Genomic DNA, 24,578 nt, shown 5'->3' on the forward strand with positions numbered 1-24,578 from the left:
CCGTCAGGACTACTTATTCCGCCGAGGATTATGCCAGGCTTTATATTAAAGAGATAGTGAAGCTTCATGGAGTTCCTATATCTATTATCACCGACAGAGGTGCTCAGTTCACGGCGAACTTCTGGAGATCTTTTCAGGAAGGATTAGGGACTCAGCTGAGCCTGAGCACAGCTTTCCATCCTCAGAGTGACGGACAGGCTGAGCGCACTATCCAGACGCTTGAAGATATGTTGCGAGCCTGTGTTATTGATTTCAGAGGTAGCTGGGAGGATCACTTGCCATTGATTGAATTTTCTTATAATAACAGCTACCATTCCAGCATCCAGATGGCTCCGTACGAGGCTTTATATGGTAGGAAATGCAGGTCACCTATTGGCTGGTTTGATATTGGCGAGACAGAATTAATCGGCCCAGATATGGTCCAGCAGGCAGTTGATAAGGTGAAACTTATCCGAGAGCGACTATTGGCAGCCCAGAGTCGACAGAAATCATACGCTGATAAACGGCATCGTCCTTTGGAATTCCAGGTTGGTGATTGGGTATTTCTAAAGGTATCGCCTATGAAAGGCGTAATGCGATTCGGCAGAAAGGGTAAGCTTAGTCCGCGTTATATTGGGCCTTATCAGATTATTAGAAAAATTGGGAATGTCGCCTATGAGTTAGATTTGCCATCTGATTTGGAAGCGGTACATCCGGTATTCCATGTGTCTATGCTCCGCAAATGCGTTGGTGATCCCTCCAGAATATTTCCTGCGGATGATATTCAGGTGACGGAGCAGTTATCTTATGAGGAGCAGCCCGTAGCTATTTTGGACCGTCAGGTACGGAGGCTCCGTAATAAGGATGTAGCCTCTGTTAAGGTACTGTGGCGGAACGAGAATAGGGAGGAAATGACCTGGGAGTCCGAGGAAGAAATGAAGAAGAAATATCCTCATCTGTTCCCTATGCCCACAGGTAACCTTGAATCCCTACTTAATTTCATTTCAATGCCAATCGTATGTCATATGTGTTGTTTGTAACCATGAACTCCCCCAAAGTGTTTTCGAACCCTATAAGATTAATTTTACATTCGAGGACGAATGTTCTAAAGGGGGGGAGGATGTTATATCCCGTGTTTTCACACCTTTGGAAAAGTGGAAATAATTTGGACTTGTAGGAAATAAGGTCATATTGAATTTATGTAACCCATGAGTTGTTCATGAAAGAATATTAATGTGGAAGTGTTGAAGAAGGCCAAGGGCAAAAATTGGAATTTCGGAAATTAGTTTCGGGAATTACAAATGGGATCTATAAGTCATTGGGCCAAAATAATTGAATGAAAAATTTAGGCCCAACACTTAAGGGATGGCCGGCCATGTAGGCCCAAAACCCACCAATTTAATGAATATTTTCCATGTGTTGGAATTAATATATGAAGCCCTTATCTATTGGAATATTCAAGAAGCATAGAAAAGAAAGAACAAAACAAAAGAAGAGCAAAAATTGAAGGGAATTCGGCCAAACCCTCACAAATTCACCTTCAAAAATCTTCCTCCAAAAATTATTATCTTGTGGTTTGTCTACTAAATTAAGTGTCCTTTACAACTTGGTGTAGTTGGTTTGGAAGAAAGAGGACTTGTTTCTTCAAATTGACAACTCACTCAAGTGAAGAAGATTGGAGAAAAAGGTAAGAACTCATCCCTTTTTATTATGTTATGAAGGTTTGTTTGTGTTGTAGTATGTAGGGATGAGTAGAAAGTATGGAAATATGGAAGTTTGCAAAGTGGGTATATAGATATATATGTAGCCGTGTGTGTGCAATGTGGTGTAGGCAAAAATGAGTTGAATTTTATGTTGTATTCTAATTGTGGTTATGGTGGGAATTATATTGGAAGTGGAAGTTAAATTAATTTGGTTGAAGTTGTAAAATGGGCACTTGGCCGTGTGGCACTTCTTGAAGAAATGGGAATGAATTAATGTTGTTTAATATGTTAGTGGTGTTGTTGTGATCCTTGCAATGTAGATGAAGGTAAAATGATGTAAGTTTGCATTGAAATGGAATGTAGTGGCTTATGTCGTTTTAGAATGATTTTATGACATTATGAAAATAAAGTTATTAAGTTGCAAATTATGATGAGTATTGATGAAGTTGGAAGCTAGAAACATATTATGAGTGTGTTTGTTAAAGATTAGAAGTTTCGGACGAGTTATGACTTTAGCGGAAAGTTTGTATATTATGTATATCGTATGAATATTTTGTGGAAATGCTATGAAATGCTTTTAAACTATGTTGTGGTGATCTAGATTGATAATGAATGTGAAATCGTTGAGCTTAGTTTGAAAGTTAAGGTTAAAGTGAATGTTATGGCATTATGTCGGCAAGTAGAACTAGTTATGTCATATTGTGTTTTGTATTGATTGTGGTTGTTGTGGGTGTTGTTGTTGGGTTGTTGTTGATTGATTTGGCCGAGTTGAATTCTCGGGGGTGCTATATGTATAGGGGAAATGCTGCCGAAATTTCGGTAGACAAATAAGAGTTGAATTGAATTTGTAGCATCTATAACTTACAATTGGTAAATGTGACCATTTGCAGATTTTCGACGAAACGGAGAGTGAGCTTGGATAGGCTTAAAAAGCTCAAAAGGTATGTAAAGCTACCCCGATCCTTCTTTTGGCATGTCTAAGTGTTTTAGGATCGGATTCGGGCCTCAAAAGACCTTCTTGGCCATCGGAATCCGCAAGAGAAAATCTCAGTTTTTCCCTCAGTAGAATTGAACCATTTTGATATGCTTTTCCTAAAAGTATGTAGACTTTCTCTAAACTCCTTGAAAAGCTATAGAATGTCCGTAGAACCTTTATAGGTGACCCCATAAGCTCAAAGGGCGTAATTTGAGCCCACCGCCTTGCTTGTTCCGAGGTGGGCCCGCTATTCCCGGTTTTGCCCTTAATGTACTAAAGTCCCCTCTTTGAACGATTTTTGAAAGAAATGTTTCGACTACCCTTTTAATTACCTAACTAATATGGTTTTAAATATTCCATTAAGTCTGATAAATTGTTTTGATACTCGAAACTCATTTACTATGATTCCTTCCGACTTCATCGGATCGGTTTGTCTTTGATATGCCTCATCGAGTCTATGGAAACATTTATGATAATTTACTTGCATTAGTTTCTCACGACTCTATTCGTGGATACCCCAATGTTTCCCACACTGAGCCCGGGCCAGGATATGTTGTCAAGCGTGATCCTCTGCATTGTTCGCCGTGCCTCGATGTGAGGGGGGCAGGTATACGCGTACATGGGTTTGTGGAGTATGCTGTGCCATGTACGCTTGTTCTGATATTATTTACTATGGCCATCTGCTATGATATGTTATGTTATGGGGTTATGCCCCTATTCTGATTCTTCTGTGTTGTGGCACCAGCGTCGGGAGGGTGGCCACGTTCTGTTGGCCGAGTCCCTTGGCAGGGGCCGGATTTGATATGACATATGTTCTGTACACACTCTGCATGTTTTGGAAATATGTATCTGATACTTTGGATTTTCCATTTACTTTTTGTATGTTCTGCACCAGTTATGATTTTGTTTCTGCAACTCAGGCTTTACATATTCAGTACATATTTCGTACTGACCCCCTTTTCTTCGGGGGCTGCGTTTTCATGCCGCGCAGGTACCGACGACAGGTTTGTTGATCCGTCTGCTTAGGATCTCATTCTGCTATTTTTGGAGCGCTCTTTTATTCAGAGCCATCTTTTGGTATAGTCTGTCACTTCTATATATGTATATTCTCGTTCATGGGTACGGCGGGGCCCTGTCCCGTCATAGGATTCTGTTGGTTTGTTAGAGGTCTGTGGACATGTTGTGGGTTGGGATCTTTCTGTACAGTTGGGTGCTTATGTTGTGTTTGGGCGATCCCATTCGCCGCGGCGGCCGGTCCGCATATATTTAGATGTTGCTTTGTTGGCCCTGTGTGGCCTTTGTTGGTATTTACTGCGTGCAGGATATGTGGGATAGTCCATAAAACAAAGGAAACTCTGCCAAAATTTTTCTAAAAATTAGCTAAATTTGAAATGAAGCCTTGTCGGCTTCTGCCATATACTAGAATGCGTTTGAGTGCCCAGATCGGGCACTAGTCATGGCCTACGGGGTTGGGTCGTGACATACTCAGTACATATTTCGTACTGTCCCCCTTTCTTCGGGGGCTGCATTTCATGCCCGCAGGTACAGACGCACAGTTTGGTGATCTACCCATTTAGGACACCCTCTTCTGCTGTTTGGAGTGCTCTTCTCATTTCAGAGCACACATTTTGGTATATATTCGTTCGCTATGTATATATGTATTTGTTCAGGGGCACGGCGGGGCCCTGTCCCGCCATATGATTCGGTTTGTCTGTTTAGAGGTCTGTAGACGTATTTGTGGGTGTGTGTGCCTACTTCTATACGGATGTGTTTGCATGACTCTATTCGTTATGGCAGCCTCGTCGGCGTGCATTTTGTATATGTTTGTGGCAGCCTTGTCGGCGTGCATTTGTATATGCGTTTTGGGCCGTTGTGCCCTTTGATAGCCTTGTCGGCTTTTGACATATTTGATAGCCTTGCCGGCTTTTTGATATATGTGCATATGTTCGGCGATGTATATTCCGCTGCCTCTTCTGATTCTGATATAATGTTTTGTACGCGCAATCGCGCAAGATAATATTCGTTCTCAACTCTGTTTAAAAATGATGATTTAGTTTGTATGTCCGTTTGGGTGCCCAAGTAGGGCACCAGTCGCGGCCCACGGGGCTGGGTCGTGACAAACACTTTTCCCCCCTTTTGGAACATTCGTCCTCGAATGTTAAACACTCGGGATTCTACGAAATTTCGCCAGAGTTTCCCCTGTAATTTGGCACTACCAACCTATCACAACAACCCATAATATCATCGCCTCACAGGGCTACATCACAACATTGACATATCTATGGCCACACACGATCAAAAGCGTGAAAAATAAGCATACATACCTCATATCGTTGGCGTTTCATCTTGAATCTCCTCTGGGGGTTGGAATAAATACGGATACTTAGACTTCATACTCTCTTCTGCTTCCCAAGTCATTTCTTCCCAATTGTTGTTTCGCCATAAGATTTTGACTGAAGTTACCTCTTTATTTCGGAGCTTGCCTATCTAAAATCGCAATAGGTACCTCTTCATAGGTTAGCCTTTCTGTCACTTGCACATCATCTACCGGGACAATCTTAGTGGGGTCTCCAACACACTTGCGGAACATCGAAACGTGGAAGACTGGATGGACTGATTCAAGCTCCGAAGGTAAACCCAGTTCATAGGCTACATGACCCACCTTGCGGATAATTTTATAGGGTCCAATGTATCTAGGACTTAGCTTCCCTTTCTTACCAAATCTCATCACCCCTTTCATTGGCGATACTTTCAAAAATACCCAATCACTAACTTGAAATTCCAAGTCTCGTTGGCGATTGTCCGCATAAGACTTTTGGTGACTTTGGGCTGTTAGCAATCGATCTCGGATCACCTTAACTTTTTCCACCGCTTGCTGAATCAGTTCAGGCCCTACTAGTTGTGCTTCCCCTATTTCGAACCATCCGATTCGGGATCTACATTTCCTTCCATTCAAAGCTTCATATGGAGCCATTTGAATGCTGGAATGATAACTATTATTGTATGCAAATTCAATTAGCGATAAATTATCGTCCCAACTTCCACCGAAATCCAGCACACATTCTTGCAGCATATCTTCCAAGGTTTGAATAGTACGCTAGGCTTTTCCATCGGTCTGCCGATGAAATGCCGTGCTAAGCTTCACTTGAGTGCCTAGACCTTCTTGGAAGGACTTCCAAAACCTGGCTGTAAACTGTGCTCCTCTATCTGTGATAATGGATAATGGAATACCATGAAGTCGCACAATTTCTTTGAGATATAACCTTGCGTAATCTTTAGCTGAGTATGTAGTCTTGACTGGGAGAAAATGGGTTGTTTTCGTCAACTTGTCCACGATCACCCATATGGAATCATACTTTCCGCGGGAATGAGGTAATCCCACAATAAAATCCATGTTAATCACTTCCCATTTCCAAGTAGGGATTTCTATTGCTTGTAATAAGCCTCCTGGCTTCTAATGTTGAATCTTTACTTGTTGGCAATTTGGACACTGCGCCACAAATTCGGCTGTGTCTCTCTTCATTCCATCCCACCAATACATCATCTTGAGATCATGATACATTTTAGTTGCACCTGGATGAATAGAATACCGAGAACAATGTGCTTCTTCTATAATTTGTTGGCGCAACTCCGCTACATTCGGCACGCACAGCCTGCCTTGGTATCTAAGAATTCCTTCCATAGAAACTTCAAATGGAGATTTTTCTTTTCCATGAGATGTCCCTGTAACGACACAATTGAGGATCTTCATATTGCCATTCTTTCACTTCTATATCCAAAGACGAAGTTGTGGGGTCATTGATGCCAATCCCTCACGCACTCCAAGATTAGCTAATTGGTGGAGCTCATGAACCATCTCTTTCCTTTCCGGAGGGACTTCACATAAACTTCCCATTGATCGGCGGCTAAGCACATCGGCTACTACATTCACTTTTCCGGGGTGATACAAAATGTTCACATCATAATCCTTCAATAATTCTAACCACCGCCTCTGCCGCAGGTTCAACTCCTTCTGCTTGAAATCTACTGAAGGCTTTTGTGATCTGTATAGATATCAACATGCACACCATACAAATAATGCCTCTATATTTTTAAGGCATGAATAACCGCAGCCAATTCGAGATCATGAGTCGGATAATTCCTTTTAAGTTTCTGTAATTGTCTCGAAGCATATGCAATAACTTTACCATGCTGCATCAATACGCACCCTAATCCGACACTGGAAGCGTCACAATACACCACATAGCCATCTGACCCTTCTGGAATTGTTAAGATCGGAGCTGAAGTCAACCTGTCTTTCAACTCTTGGAAGTTGCGTTCACAAGCATCATTCCACTGAAATTTTGCTAACTTCTAGGTTAGCTTCGTCAATGGGGCTGAAATAGACGAGAACCCCTCTACGAACCTTCTGTAATAACCTGCCAACCCCAGACAACTACGAACTTCTGTAGGTGTCGTAGGCCTTGGCAAAGTCTTCACAACTTCAATTTTCTGAGTGTCGACTCGAATACCATCATTTGAAATAACATGGCCCCGAAATGTCACAGAATTTAGCCAAAACTCGCACTTTGAAAATTTTGCATACAATTCTCGGGCTCGAAGAATGCCAAGAACAATTCGCAAATGATCTGCATGTTCCGATTCCGAGTGAGAATACACTAGAATATCATCAATAAATACTATCACAAATAGGTCCAAGAGAGGCCTGAATACGTTGTTCATAAAATTCATAAACACGGCCGGAGCATTAGTCAACCCAAACGACATCACTCGGAATTCATAGTGACCATATCTCATTCTGAAGGCCGTCTTGGGAATATCCGCTTCTCTAACTCTCACTTGATGATAACCCGATCTCAAATCTATTTTGAAAACCATTTGGCACCCTGTAGCTGATCAAATAAATTATCAATCCTCGGAAGAGGATATCTGTTCTTTATCGTCACCTTGTTCAACTGCCTATAGTCGATACACATTCGTAGAGATCCGTCTTTCTTCCTTACAAACAAGACTGGTGCTCCCCACGGTGATGAACTGGGTCTAATAAACCCCTTTTTAAGCAAGTCTTTCAACTGCGCATTTAGCTCTTTTAATTCTGCCGGAGCCATTCGATAAAGAGGAATAGAAATAGGCTTGGTGTCCGGCAACACATCAATGGCGAAGTCAATCTCTCTTTCCGGTGGAAGACCTGGAAGTTCATCTGGGAATACATCCGGAAATTCATTCACTACCGGAACTGATTGGAAAGTTGGTGGCTTTGACTCGGTGTCATGAACCCGAACTAAATGATAAATATAACCCTTGGCTATCATCTTCCTTGCCTTAAGGTAGGAAATAAACCTACCCTTTGGAGATGCTGCATTACCCTTCCATTCAAGCACGGGCTCTCCCGGAAATTGCAATCGAACCACTTTCGTTCGGCAATCAACATTAGCGTAGCACGAGGCCAACCAATTCATGCCCATAATTACATCGAAATCTAACATCTCCAACTCAATCAAATCGGTTGTGGTCTGGCAATCACATATCACAACGACACAAGTTTTCTACACTTGTCTTGCTATCACGGGATCACCAACCGGAGTAGATACCTCGAAAGGTTTGATTGGCTCAGGTTTCACCCCAATACAACCAGCAACATATGGAGTAATATAAGAAAAAGTAGAACTCGGATCTATCAATGCATACACATCACGGGAAAATATAGAAAATGTACCTGTAACCACATCCGGGGAGGACTCAAGATCCTGTCGTCCGGCTAAAGCATATACACGGGGCTGAGTGGCACCTGAAGTAGATGCTGCCCCTCTACCTCTACCTCGGCCTACTAACATCTGGGGAATCTGTCCTGCCCGGTGTGCCTAGGAAGAACCAGCTGCTGAACTTGTGGGCTGAACTACAACTCTACCACTCATCAACGGGCAATCTCTCATCATGTGCCCAACTTGGCCGCAAGCATAGCAAGCGTCCGAACCCTGGCAACACAGTCCGGAATGCAATCTACTCCACTGGCTGCATCGCGGTACTGGGGTCTCCTCTGACTATAATCTTCCCTGAACTGGGAATCTGGAGTCCTCGAACTCTGGCCCTGTCCTGAGCGGAAGGAGCGATCAAATATCCTACCTGTAAATCGAGGAGGTGCACTGGTCACCGGCTGGCCTGAGTAACCAGAATATGTCTACCTTGATCCCCCTCTATAACAACTGCCTTCTCCCATAGATCTCGCCCTCTTGCCTTGCCTTCTTTCGTTATCGCGGTCATTCCTTGGTGGTTGTTGTCGCCCCTCTAAATTCTGAGCATGGTCCTGTATTCGGGAAATATCCATCCCATCTTGCAAGGAAGCCGTCAAACAATCTCTGAATAAATGTGGCCTAGGACACTTACAAATCTACGTACCCGATCTCCCATGTCAGCCACAATAGCCGGGGCACATCTAGCCAAAGAATTAAATTGCATGCTATACTCCCGGGCACTCATATTTCCTTGCCTCAGATTTAGAAATCTATCCGCTCTAGCTCGGCGGACCTCGGGTGGAAAATAGTGACGAATAAAAGCATCCATGAATTCCTGCCAAGCCGGAGGAGGAACATTCTCTCCTCTTGATAATACCCAATTGTTATACCATAAAACTGCCACATCCCGGAGTCTATAAGATGCTAACTCCACGGATTCAGTTTCAGAGGCATCGACAATCTTCAATGTCCTCAGCACCTCATCTATGAAACCTTGCGGGTCTTCATCCGGCTTTGCCCCGAAGAACTCCGGAGGATTTAGACTCATGAAATCACGGGCTTTGGTACTTGCTGCCCGAGCACTTGAACTCGCATTTTTTCGTTGTGCCTGAGCAGCAACTAATTGCGTCAATAAATGAATGCCCTCAGTCATTTGTTGACCCGAAGCGACCGGTGGAGGAATTGGAGCTGGAGCTCCTCCTTGTTCTTCCACATTAGGCGGGGTAGAAGAAGTATTAGATAAGGCCTCATTATGTGATTCGCCTTCTTCTATATCCATCAGAGGCTCTCTTTCTTCCCGCCTCTTTGCCATAGTCTTGCCCTTCTGGGCGGCTGTAGCCTTTCCCTTGGGCGGCATTCTGAAATCATAACACACTATTAGAGAGGATAAAATCTTATACACGGCTCTATCGCACGATCTCATGAGAAGAAAGATGGTCATTTTTACTAAATGCCCTGTAGCCTCTTGTTTATCGATGTGGCGCGCAACATACCATAAACAAGACTCTACTAGACACGGCTCGTAGACACTTCCTAGAACTGAACCGCTCTGATACCACTTTTGTCACGACCCAGCTAGGGGCCATGACGGGTACCCAGGGCTAGCCACCGAGCACCACTCGTGCTACTACTCATCTTGCTCATTTAATGGTCTTTTATCGTCTTTATACTCAAATTGTAGGAAAATCATATTTTTCATCGAAACATAAATACTTTTTATATACATTTGCCTCTCGGCCATCAAAATAATGTATACATATAATAGCATTTCATGAGACCATCTAACCCACACTGCGCATCTACGAGCCTCGTACTAAACATAAGGACGGGACAAGACCCCGTCATGCCCAAAAATACATATACATGAATATGCACAAAGGGATCATCATAAGCACCTCCGAACAAAGGAGTGATTTCAATCAGCTGACAGCTACTGCTGGTCTGGATCAGGTTCTCCTCCCTGTCTACCTGTGGGCATGATCACAGCGTCCAGATAAAGCGGACGTCAGTACGAATATTGTACTGAGTATGGAGGCATAAACAAGGAAATAAGGCAATGATGTAAAAGAAGTATCAATATGGAATAACTTTATCTGACTATCAAGTGTAAAAGAAATAATGCATGCTGGCTTACTCATAGTCATCGTCCGGGTATGTGTGCATAAATATATAAGCTGCCCGCCCATATAGGTACGGTGTAATAATGTATAAGCTGCCCGTCCATATCGGATCGGTGTGATAATCACAACATTATCCCGCGTCCAGGCCTCCGGCGTCAAGGGTATCATCTCATGCCGCCCACTAGTGGTGTCTGCCATGCCATTTGGCCATGGTGTATCGTATAGCTGCCCGCCTTAGCGGTGACTGCCCAGCCAACTAGGCGCGGTGTTATTTCATCATCATACATGCTCATCATAATATGTTTATCGTAACATACTCATCATAATACATACATAAGGCTTATGAACAACTTTACTTTATCGGGGTAACGTAAGGTCGTAATCCCCCGATTTCATTATGGAGCAATTATCGACATCCTGCCTCACCTTGAAGGAACTAACATATAAGGTGAGTGTGAGCAATAAATAACATCATGCCATTTTAGGATCATCATATCATATCTCTTATCTTATATTACCGTTCATAGATGTAGGCTTTTAGCTTTCCGGAATATAGGAAGTCATGAAGAGGAGGAAAATTATGCTATGAGATTCATGCCATTAGAAAGAAGGGACTAACCTCGCATACCTTTGACATTTAACTAAGTTATCGTTCTCTTGTTCTACTTCGATATCGCGTTTCTACCTTCAAAGAGAATTTCCATTTACGTTAGTTAATCGACTACAAGAACGCGCTACTATTTCAAGGGAAAATTGGGCGGCTCTTCCTTTGGTTATACTACTTTTCCCATATTCTATATCAACTACCAAACATTCATAATTCAATCCAACTATCATTCAATTATGGCACTATTCACATTTTATGACCCATTTGCTACACTCTTCCATAATCCAAGTGTTTCAACGTTTTAATACTTCAATCATCATGAGAAGGTCATCAAACTTACCTTAGATGTTGTAGGAACGAGCCTTGAGTAGCAATACTCTTCTATACCAAAAACCCTATTTCACTTCCTTTGCAATTTCTTGGTGTAGATGAACTTTGATGTGATTCTTACACTTGATTTCATGGATTTGATGTTATTGACCTTGATTTTCCTTTGGTCCTCTTGAATTCTTGTGAATGAAGTGTTTAGTGTGTTCTAGAGACTTCTTGAGTCGTGTAGATGAGAAATGAATAAATGAGCTTAGGGTCCCTTTTAATAACTCAAAACCTGATTTTTAATAAACAGTAGTCGGGTGTACAGTGGCGGTAAACCCAATTTACGGGCCGTATTCTGGTTTACGGTCTGTCCTTCACGACCGTATTTAAGTATATCAGAAACAGAAAGGTTTGTTGGAGTCATGGTGGTTTACGGTCACAGTTTACGGGCCGTATTCCGATTTACGGTCCGTATTCTGAGTCGTATTTAACCATTTCGTCGTTTGGCAGAAAGTTGACGTTTTTGGAATGTTGAAGGACGATGGCAGTTTACGGTCCGTAAACCACTTTACGGGCCGTATTCTATTTTTACGACTCACTGGGTCGAAGTGCAAATCTGTAACTTTCACGTCTTCAAAACTTATAATTAGCCATTCTGGAGCATAACCCATCTCTTTTTCCTATTGCCTTTGGAATCTTACTTAAGGTCGTCAAACGTCGTTCCCTTCTCATTAAAACATCGTATACTCGTATTCTTCGTTAGTCTAGTCGTTGTACGTTCATGGGGAAATTTCTGAGGTGTAACATTTACTTGGATTTAGTTGCAATAAAAATAGATGTCAAAAGGGTTAATTGTGCCATTTCGGAATGAATTTAGCGGCCATGATAATTGTCACTAATAATAGCCGCTAAAGTAGGTGAGTTTTAGCGGCAATTTGATTAGATTTAGTGGCAATAAATATAGATGGTAAAAGTGCTGAGTCAACCATTTTGGAAAAAGATTTAGCGGCCACTAGAATTGCTGCTACAAAATAGTCATTAAAACATGTCCATTTAGTGCCAATTTAATTGGATTTCGTGGCAATTTAATTGGACATAATAATTGCTGCTAAAAAATTACCGTTAAAGCTCATGATCTTTAGCGGCAATTGCAACCACATTTACCGGCGCGTTTCTGTTACGCCGCTAAAGCTTTTACCGACGCCAGATACAGCGGCAAAAGACTAATTGCCAGTAAAGGTTATAGCGGCAATTAGTATGGCCGCCAAAGGCTTTTTTAATTGCCGCTAAAGGCCCCTTTTGTAGTAGTGTAAAATGATATCTGATTGGTTGGGAGTTTATTTTAGTTTTGTTAGTTGGACCTTGGTTACATATTGACTCATAAACCTGTGAAGGCATGCTAGTTTGAACCTAAATGATATGAAAAATATTGTTTTGGTTAATCCAGTTTGCACATGTCACCTTAAATTGGTCTATTATGGTTAAGTTGCATGATGAATCACCTGTGAATCTGTGGTACATTTGATTAAAAACCGTTATGCTCAAAGGTGGCTTAAATGACTATCATATTGTAATTTATTGGAGTTAAGACTCATTCATTTACTAAAATAGGCCAGAAATAGTCTGGTGAGCATGTTTACTTTAAGGCTATTTAAGGTGAAAATTCAATGCACTTTTCCCAACTGTGTTAAGATGATTGATAGGTTGTTCATCTAATTTTGAATGTGATATACCATTCTGCATCTGATTAAGTGTCCTTAGAGTTGTTTTGCCCTCTCTTACTTCTGTGATGAGGCAACATTTTGAGTGGTTTATTTTTCTTTTTGATGCCTTGACACAAATTTGGGCCAGCCTTGCCCTTTGCCTGTTTTGTTATCTGAATTTGGCCTTCCTTTTGGACTTTAGCTTATTTAGCGTTGATGTTGGGCTTTTGTCTTTGCATGTGTTTAAAACTGGGCCTTAACCCACTATTTCAATTAACTGCTTGCATGTATACAATACAATGAACTATGCTTAACACATTACATGTGTGTATACGTTAGTCATGTTAACTTTTTCTCTTCTTGTTGTCTCTATTAAATGAATTATTAAGTGTAGATACCTTCTAACCAATTATTTCTTTTCCCCTCCCCTTTTGCATGGGATATCAACGTGGGCCACTTAGGCTGTCTTCTTCCATTGAACTTGTTGGGCCTCATGGCCCAAACTTCATTTCTTGATCGAGTCCGCTTGAAAAAATGGAGTGATTGAAGGCCCATCCATGAGTGAAAATGGCAACTGGTGGGCTTAGGTAGGCCCACCAGTCTAACTTTTCCCTTTATTTTATACGTTCATGTATACTTTGTATATCTGTATGTATATGTAAAAATACTTGTACATATTGAAACCCTTATGTAATTAGAACTTAGGAAACACGCGTAGTTGTTAGGAAATCGCCTTAAATGTTTTCAAACTCGGTTAGGTCCAAGCATGAAATTGATAAAATTGTTTTTGTTATAAATTTTTCCATGTATTAAAAAATCAAAATTGATAATATGGCTAAGTTAAATTGATTTTGAGGATGAAATCAAATCATATTTTTTGGGCCTTATGCCCTTTGCGAAATCTGGAAACAAAATGGACGGAGATAAGATTATTTTTGGGCTTTAAGCCCACTTTGGACTCTTTCAAATTGAAGAAAAATAAACCGCTTTGCCCTTTGGGCCTTAAAATAAATTGGTCTGAGATATATTAGACTCATGATTACTGTGGGCCTCAAACAATTTGGACAGGAAATACTTTCAAAACCGGGATCAATTGGAAGTTGAAACTCAGATTTTTCAAGTAAAGATGGACCCTTTTGATGACTTGTTTGGACTCAAAAGATTTTCAGAAAAAAACCAAGCTTTTTTAGGCCAAAAGCCCAAACCTTAAGGCATAAAAACAAGAGAAAATACATTTGGACCCAAGTTTGAAATAAGATGGCTTTGGTGTTGGAATATAGTTGATTATATGAGCTTCAATGGACGAAGAAAACAAAAAACAACAAACTCATTTATACCTATACTATTATTATAAGGGAGATATACTCCATTTATTTTTTCTATATATAAGTAATAAAAACTTATAAGAGCTAAACTCATGTTGTTAGGACCAAATTAGTAGCAACTCTACTTGACAGAAATCCCGAGTGTGCTTTGGTCCGGAGATAAAGTGAGTTGAACCCTTATAAGAATTTTAAACCAAACCCCTTTTCCAAAAGGGATATTTTGCTAAAAACGGGATTGATGATAAGCATGACAGTTTTTGCAAAAAAGGAATATTTTTAAACAAATAATCACAATAATCAGACATTGAAGCTCGTAGGTCAACTGTATTCTACGGATACTTAATACTAGGGTGTTTAAAACCTTCCTTGGGGGATTACCAGAACCCTTACCTCGAACTCTGGTTTAAAAGGATTTTTCTCTTATTTTGATAAACCCTTTTTACCCGATTTTCCTAATTTTCATTATAAAATTAGGTGGCGACTCTAAAAATATAAAATCTAATTAGAGTACCAACAACCTCTTAGTAGCTTTTATGCACCCGCGTAAAAGTGAACTATAACAGATGGCGAATCTTCTGGAGAATTTCCAGTTCTAACCATAAGGGTTTCAATATAATGTGATTAAATTGTAATTATTTGCTTAAGTGTTTACTTTCCGTAAATTATAAACTGTCTTGCATTTCATATCATCAATTCTGCCACTCTTGGCAAAAAGCATGGTTTCAAAGGGGACACGCGAGATCGCGGTCTAGTCTTCACTAAAAAACCCAAAACTCTCCTTATTTGAAACACGTGGAACGCGGAGTTGGTATACGGTCACCCAACAGCCGACAGCAGTTCACCCCAAGTAGTCCTCTCTGGTCCAAGGTCATTTCAAAAACATCCCTTCTTGCATATGCCTAGGGTAGAGCTAAGCCAATCCAATGATGAACTAGAAGGGCTATGATATTTGAGACGTATCTGAAGCCCATTAGGTAGACCACCTTGTGTCAAATACGGTCTATTGACCCGAAAGACACCGGATCTCATTTATGTGCTAAATGGAAATATTTTGTGTGCCTATGTTCTAAACCATTGCCTATTGGGGGGGGGGGGGGGGGACATTAACCTTGCCTTTATTTTCTAGATACCAATCGACTTACAATTTAACATGGTCATTGAGGTACCCGACTTGTTGCACATATGGTGGGGTAGGATGAATAAGGATAAAAGAAAGAAAATCACCTACCACTTAGGAAACCTACCTCTATTATGATGATAAAAGGTTATCGGGAGTTGATTGAGGTGATTACCGGGTTTTGGGACCGAGATAGAATGGTTTTTCGATTTGGGGATAATGTGGAGATGGCACCGACTTTACAGAAGTTGCGAGACGTCATAGATAGTGTGGGGACTTTCTTGAAAAGGAGAAAGAAACCAACAACCACATCTTAATCCCAGAAAAGCCCACCCACAACCAAATATTGAAAATGTTATCCTTATCCCATGCCAATTTGACATTCGGTCCAACCATACCCTTTAGAGAGTTGTAAAAAAAGATTTGGTAACCCAAATGGATTTGTGGAACACCCTGTCGAATTTAAAACTGTAACGACCTGCTAGGTCATTATGGGGGGGTGACTTAGAAAACTAGACCTCCGTTGGGAATTCTGAGGCAGCGGATGAGTCCATAGCGTGTTTTTATGTATATGTGTGTGCTTGGGTTGCGTCTGTAGGGCCTCCGATTGGTGTTGAGATTTTTGGGTGAAAATTGGTGAAAAAACCCGAGCTACTAGTCAAAATAGACTGCTGCAGCGGGTGTAGGACCGCTGTAGCGGGTCAGTCATAGTGGGGTGAAGCTCGCCGCCACGAAGAGTCAGGGAATTAATGAGGTCCGCCATAGCGGGAGGTTTCCCGCTATAGCGAGATCGCTGCAGCGGTCGACAGGAGGCAAACTCAGTGTTTAATGTTCTTTATTCCGAACCCATTCCTTACACAACTCCAAAACAGTTTCCAAGAACTCATGTGGTGAAATTCTAAGGCTAGGGCTAAATACTCTTGAAAGGTAAAACTTAACCCTTTACTTTGTTCATTCCATCATATTGTTAGGTTCCATGATTAGTTAAAGGTTCCCTAATGGTGAATTAAAGGATAGAACCTTAGAAGTTGCGAACCCTTGAATAAATGAATGGGTTATTGATTTTATTATTTTTTAATCATCTACGAGTATAGATTATCACTTCCTAGGATGAGAATTTGATTTCTAATGGTGAGAATGATGTATTGAGACTTAGGATTTCATAAAAATGGTAACTTTAGCATAAAACCCGCTTGAATAACCTGCCATGCCGAGATTCTAGAAACCTTTGGATCTTGTTGCGGCATTGGAATAGGATTGTGGTAACCCCTTTTGTTGTATTGTCTTTGAAGTTGGTGGCTAGCCTGATACGATTCAGGATTAGTCTTTAAGTTTACCCTTTTTAAAAAAAATACTAAGTTGTTTGATGTCATTGCTTCCTGATAATTATTTACAAGGATTAGCTACCTATTCTTCTTTTAAGCTGGTTAGCTTGTTAAAGATATAAAATTCTTAATTTTCTCATCCTTCACCCCTTTTTTTCTTTGCATAATTTGGGGAACTTTCCAAATTCCCAAGTGTCCATGAGTTGTTGCTAAACTTGAAATGGAATGGCTGCTACCTGCTATTGGTTTTTTTTTCAGCCACATTTGGAGTTGAGTTTGCTGGCTTGCCTGTTTGCTGCATCCTTTGAGCCCAACCACTATGGATTGATGAGTGTCTTGGCATTGATCTTGAGCTGCTGACTTCAAAACTGAGTAAATGCAATCTGCATTTGAGATTTTGAAACTCAAAGTTGTACTGTGAAGCCAACTGCTGCTACAAGTTCCAAGCAAAATGGTGTTATACCTTGGTTGAGCATGACCTCTGTTGTTGGTACTCATGTTGGACAAGATTATCACTTGCATAAGTGGTTGCTTTGTTACTATTTGTTGCTATTGTTGTGCTGCAAATTAGCCAGATTATCCCTACATCTTTGAGGACATGTATTGTTGCTTTCCAAAAGCATGTTGTTTTTACATTTTGATACACTTGATTGCTGCTGTCACATTTACATTACTACTGTACTTTGAGCAAAATATATATGAGGCCTTAGATGAGTTTTTGGTCCATCTTGACTGCCTTTTTAAGGCAGTATTGTCTTCTTACATCTTTGAGGATAGTGTTGAGGAGAGTCATTATATTTGTGATGTGGTTGTTCAATTAAGAAGAGTAGATGCCACACTTGATGAGTTTCTATTATATGTGGGCTAAGCATATGCCATTTTTGAACTGTGGTTGCATTTGGAGAGAATAACTGCTTACATTTAAGCTAGTTTATGCTATGCTGGAGGGAGATAACTTCTACTGATTGCTACTAGTCTCTCTATGAATATGTTGATGCTTCCTTTGAATCCCTTTTGAAAGACAAACTGCTGCTATCTGTTAGTTGATATCCACCGTTGATTGAAAGGGTTCATGTAGGTGTGTAATTAACTTGAGTTACTACTGATCTTTAGAGAGTGTTGCACTTGAGAATGTTGTGTTGTTGTTGTATGGTTGGTTTACTTGTCTCAAGAACAGAGTTTGCACTTGAGTTTCCTTGAAACTTTGTTGTTATACTTTGAGATAAGCTTGATGTTGTCTGCTTGCCATTTTACTAATGTTGTATTGCTGCCACACTTGTTGAACTCTTAATTGTTGCACCTGGAATGAGGCTAGTTTTTGGCTACTTTTTGGCCGCACCCATTGCTAAGTGCTTTCCTAAGCAAGGAACCTCACCCATCTTGAGTCAACCTGCTACTGCTACACTTTAGGCTTAGTGCTATTGAAATTTGAATTAAAGTTATAGTTACATACTAAGGCAAGTTGTTGTTGCTGCTGTATGTTGTTCATCAGTTGTTGCCATGAATTTTTAGAGTAGCAGATACCATACTTGTTCTAACTTGTTCTGGGTGATTAGCTATTGCACCTTGTCACTTATTGCTACTTTTGGCTGAAAAATGTTACTGCCTCTTAAGGTGTTACATCTTGATAAGAAACAGATTACTACGTTTGACATTGAAAGTACGCTGATTTGAATGGATACTACACTTGGGCCAATGAAAAAGTATTTAACTTGAGGCCACGCCTAGTCCGGAAATGTTATCTCTCTGTTTGGGCAAGGATGATCTCATATTGATATCATGAGGTAGGAACCGACATACGCCTGGAAATGCAACTAGAATGGTCACTAGTTTGTAGCCGCGACCTGATTCAAGGCTCATTTGCCATATTCGGAATCGTGAGTCTGAGCCTCCGTAATCAGAGCTCCCAAAGTTTGATACCAGTCCGAGGGATATTATTATTGATATTCATAAACGTTACCCTATGAGGTAGCGTATCATTTGACTAACTATTTTCATTTCATTCTTGCGAGGTACATCTAATCAATATGGGTCCACGAGATTAGATTCTACCAAAGACGGAAGTGAAGTAAAGGATCGGACGCTTGGAGCTTCGGATGAAGATTAGAAGAGTATAGAAGAACGAGAACAAGATTGCTGAATGATTTGGACCCAAGGCCCTAAAAGCTAAACCTTCTTTCCCTTCCTTTAGTATAAGTTTTATCTTATTTTTTGTATGATATATAAATACATTTGTATAGATATTGAAACCCCTACAGGTTAGAACTTGGGATTTGGGTAGACGATGTTTCAAAACTATATCCAAATGATAAAAGAGTTGTATTCCATTTGTTTAAAATAAATAAAATGAAAGTATATTTTCCTTGCAAAAGTCGATTATTTCTGAATACCTCTTTAAAAGTGTATTTTTAAATTAAGAACTCTGAGAAAAGAAAGTAAAAGAAATATTTGGGCTGGATCCAACTTAATGAATTCAAATAAGTGGAATGTCCTTCAAAACCCGGATTCGGAAAAAATAGTTCTGAGGATATGGTTGACTGAAGAGATAAAATGTGGCTAATGTATAAATTAAATAAAGAATATATATATATTACATACAAACACACGGAATTAGTTTTAATTGGGATATACCCAGCATACTATCCTTATAGGTAAAAGGACAAACTATTTTTATCCGAATATTTTAAATCTGAACTCGAAGTGCCCTTACTTGAAGGGAATTTGTTTAACAGTTCATACATAATCACACATTGAAGCTCGAAGGTCAACCGTATTCTACGGATCCTTAATACTGGGGTGCCTAACACCTTCCCCAGGGGATCATCAGAACCCTTACCTAGAACTCTAAATTACGAAAGTTTTTTTTTCACGGTATTTGAATAAATCCTTCACCCCGATTTTCCTAATTTCCTAAAAATTAGGTGATGGATCTTTTAAAACAAAGTCCGAAAGAGCACCAATGAGTTCGTAGTAGCCTTTTATGCCTTAACACGGCGTAAAAAGCGAACTGTTACAGGGTGAAGGAAACACCATTAAAGAATGTTGTGAAGCTTTAAGCCCTCCAAATGTTTGATAAAATGCTTAGATGACCAAAGCATGAATATTATTGCTAATATGGAATCCCTTTGACTTCTATTGCTATAGATTAGAATTGAAAGGGTTGACGAACGTTGTATTACACTCAAAGGCCGGAATTAAGGTATGTGAGGCTAACTCTCTACATTTGGGAATGTTAATGATTTCCCTACGCCACATTTTTTTACAACGTTACTAATTGCCTCAGAAATATAGTTAAGCTTAGTTCCTTGAACAGTTGCAGAACTTCTATTCTCTGGTTTCATAATTTATTCATGACTTTCATTCCTAACGTTGTGAGCTTAGTACGTAATCAATATAGACTCGTGTTTGATACCCATGAGTCTCAGTCTAGAATACTCAGCATGTTTATAAATGGTTAAAGCTTCAAGTCTCATAATTAGTTCATGAATATATGTCTCAGTAAGTCATTGCTCAGTATGTCAGTGTTGTACTTTTCAATATGATTCTCAATTCTTTTATATAACTTGTTTAATGTTGAACACCTGTGTTTTGGGCCTGAGGCTACAGACTTGTGCACTTATATTGGGCCTGAGGCCACAGATTATGATTTCAATAAGCAGGTGATTCTTCATTTAGAACAGGAAGTATTCTTATCTTTGCTTCATTTGTTCACTTTAGTTATCAGTTATCAGATCAGTTTCAGTTTCAGTACTTACAGTTCTTTCTTTCAGTTGCTTTACATATCAGTGTAATTAAAATGTACTGACATCCTTTTTGCCCGGGGCCTGCATCTCGCGATGCAGGTAATGATTTACAGGTTGACGATTCTGCTTGCTAGGACATTCTCGTATCAGCTGCTTGGTGAGCCCCAGTTCCCTCGGGGCAGTATCATACTTTCAGTCTGTATAGTAGTCCAGTCAGTAAGTTATGCCGGGGGGGCCTTGTCCCGGTGAACAGTTAGCAGTTTAGTACTCTTTAGAGGCTTCGTAGACTATAGTCCAGTCAGTCAGATGTTTAGCAGCTTTTGGTGTTAGATTTGTCGGCTACTTACTCATAGTTTCAGACTTATTCAATATTTCTGCATTTATGATATCTCAGTAATATTTTAGTAGAATAGCATGTGTTAATGTTATTTCCGTATTCAAGTATGTTTTGATTTCACATGTTCATTCAGCCAGCCAGTTGGTTCGCGCGGTCACCTGTAGTCACGCACCGAGTGTCGTGTTACGCCCAGGCCATGGTTCGGGGCGTGACATTTTCATTACTTGTTAGTTTATTTTGTCGTAGTAGTTTAGTTAGTTTACTCACTTCTTAGATTCGCTTGAATAGATAATTCATATTAGTTTGATTTAGTAAGTAGTTGAATCAAAAGTCCTCGAGTGGAATGATACTCTACTTATCACTTTTTTACTTGTCTACCACATACACTTGCGTGTTAGTTCGAACTGACCACATGATCCAACATTTTTCTAAAAATAATACACATGGATTAACAATTTTAGCAGAATACGTGTAAATAGATAGATATGTTCTAGTTTTATATTCATATATACTCTGAACTAAAAAATATATAAAAAGTCAAGCTTCCTTATTTTATGCCGTAACAGAACATAAACACATATTTCATTGTTATAATTATGTCACCTACACATTTATACACAAAATCTAAAGGAAAACAAAGGAATGAAAAACAGAAATGAAAGAAAAAGGACGAGAAAGTACCTCTTTTGGAGCAGCGACTGGATCTTGAGAGTCATCGAGATTGTCTTTCACCAGAGAATGGTCGAAAGACCTTTGTTCCGGCCTCCCCCCAACAGAGGTCGAAATACAAAGAAAGAAAAAAAGAGTAGGACTGTGAGTAAAAGAGAGCAGATAATATCAAACAGAAACCATGATTTTAGTATTCAAACTCTGCTAAAACAGTATGAGAATAATTGGTAAACGCTTGTTTATGTGTTAAATCTGATGTCCATATTCTTTTTTCAATGAAAATTTTAATGTTAAAAGCTCGTACTTGAAATAGAAATGGATGATCTTTTTATAAGTCAAAGAAATTAGACTTTCACCTATTTGAACTTGGTTTGAGATCTAAATTTTTGCAATCCTCATATTTTATTTTATTTTTGGAAAATTTCAAATTGGAGAAGAAGACAAGACCATAATGATCTTCCTACTTTGATTTCAGGCGAAGCTCAGAAAACAAAAGAAAGGAAGAACTTACCGTTGTTTTTCATTGACCTCTACAAATACCATTAAGGCTTTGCCCAAATTGGTTGGACACGGCTGAAAACTGGTGAAAGAAGGTGAGGTCCAAGCTCTAAATAGTAGGATTGCGGCAAGGGTTAGGGCAGCCGAGAAGAGAGAGAGAGAGAGAGAGAGAGAGAGAGAGGAAATGAAAATAGTATAGGAATGAACCTGGACTATTGATCAAATGGTCCACATTAAATCTATGATCAACGGCTAAGATGAAAGAGGGAAGAAGCACAATTTGTGTGATGCCTATGTGGCACACGCAAATTTGTCCGATTATAAAGTCTGGATTGTTGAGTGGACTGATGAATTACACCATTGTTTTTGGGATTTCAATTGCATCCAAATTTGTTGCGATTGTAGCCAGATTTTTGCATAAATAGCCAAATCGCCTTAAATTAAAACCATTCTATACACAATTGAACCAATTTCAAATAACTTGTTTAAGCAAAGCAACTAGCACAACTAGTTGTAACTTATTAATCAAACAAAAGTATGTACAGAAAGAAATAGTTTCTGGAAAACAAACAAAGGCCAAAAGTGCCTGAAAAACAAGCAGAAACAGTATGCAAAACTGCAGCAAATTTCTAAGTGTTGATTTGATTCCATCTCTATACACCTCAAAATCTCTCACCAGGTGCTATAGGATCAAATACCAATAGAAGGATCCTTTCAATTTAGAATTTTGCAATGTAGACCTCTGTTACACCTCTTATTTTCATATGTTGAGTTTCGCTGAATGCTAATTGTCCTAGTCTTGGGAAGTAGGATAAATTCTTTTCGAGGTCATAGGGATAGACATGTCCATCTTGGTTATATAATGGAGAAAAAATCCATGTTTAGTAAGCTTCGGGAAGGTTTAAGACTCGTCGGATCATCGGATCATCGGATCATCGGATCATCGGAGTTAAGTTTCGGAGAAAGTTGGCAAAAATATCGCATTCTGGCGCACTTTACGGTGCAACATGCGTCCAGCAAACACGACATGCGGCCACGTAGTTGCGCAGCAAAGTGTGCCAGTGAAATTTTGAGGTTCTGCATGGTTTACGACACAAAATACGTTTAGCAAAGCATGCTTTGCGTCTAGCAAAGTGTGCCGCATGTTGTGTAGGTCCAGAATTTTCTGGACCACTTTAAATAGACCCAACTCGACCAAAAATCATATTTTTCACCATTCTTGGTCAAGAAAACCTCTAGAATACTCTCTAACATTCATCCACAAGAAAATTCAAGGGAAATCCATGATCAATAATACCAAATCCATGAACCCAAGTGTATGAGACCTAGCCAAAGTTCATCTAATCAAGAAAAGCCCAAGGAAGGTGAAGTAGGGTTTTGGTTCTAGAGGAGAAACTCCACTCAAGACTTGTTCAACCATCATCTAAGGTAAGTTTCATGCCTATACCATGTTGTTTAAGGTGTTGTGGAAGGTGAAGACACTTGAATTGTAGAAAGACCTAGCAAATGGGTCATAAATGAGTGAATTGTGCTATGATTGGATGGTAGTTGGATTGAATCATGAATGTTGACGTGTTGTGATTATGAATATGTTATAAATGACATTTAGACCATGAGATAAGTGTTATATATGAGAAAATGCGATAATGAGCTATAAGTATAAATGTGGAGAAATTGGAGAGAAATGGTGAATTGCGGTTAATGCATGTAAATGATGATTGTTGATTTCAATATTGTGGATGTTATTGTGAGCATTTGGGAGTTGATATTGAATACGGGAAAAGTATTATAAACAAAGGAAACGCTGCCCGATTTTCTCTAGAAATAGTAGTGCGTTCTTATGATCGATTAACTAACGTTAGTGCGAATTCCCTCTTAAAGGTAAAGACGCGACATTGAAGGAGAACAAGCGAACACTAGATCGATTAAACGATAAAAGGTATGTAAGGTTTATGCCTTCCTTCAAAGGCATGAATCCTTCAAGTTTTCCATGATCCTTCCATGTGACAATGCTTATGAGTCCGTAAACAAACTAAATTATATACGGATATGCTAATGATGATAACAAGTAAAAGCATAGAGATCTGATAGTTCATGATATGATGATGCTATAGCGTTACTGATGTCGTTATTGTTAACACTCACCTCGTGCACTATTTCTTTCAAGGTGAGGTAGAATACTCGTAAATGCTGATAATATGATCGGGGGTTCACGACCTTACGTCACCTCGACATAGTTGTGGTTTTCTTCAAAGCCTAATGTATGCTCCTAGTGATGAATATGAAATAATGCTAAGTCGTGATATGTCCATAAGATAATCAATAGTGCTATTTATAATATGCCTATGTTATGTATGGAAATTGTCGAGCTATGAAGAGATTATGATACTTTCATGAGATGTGTAATAGTAATGGGTAATGATTTATTT

At 39.7% G+C, this 24,578-nt stretch overlaps 1 long non-coding RNA gene across 1 annotated transcript; it reads left to right on the top strand.

Moving 5' to 3' along the window:
- Positions 1-535: 535 nt before the first annotated feature.
- LOC132605050 (uncharacterized) lies at positions 536-2,626 on the top strand. The gene is made up of 3 exons (XR_009568989.1): positions 536-954; positions 1,595-1,666; positions 2,573-2,626. It is a non-coding gene; the product is annotated as an uncharacterized LOC132605050 (long non-coding RNA).
- The last annotated feature ends 21,952 nt before the right edge of the window (positions 2,627-24,578 follow it).

The sequence above is a fragment of the Lycium barbarum genome, chromosome 8, assembly GCF_019175385.1.
Source record: "Lycium barbarum isolate Lr01 chromosome 8, ASM1917538v2, whole genome shotgun sequence".
NCBI classification, from domain to species: domain Eukaryota; kingdom Viridiplantae; phylum Streptophyta; class Magnoliopsida; order Solanales; family Solanaceae; genus Lycium; species Lycium barbarum.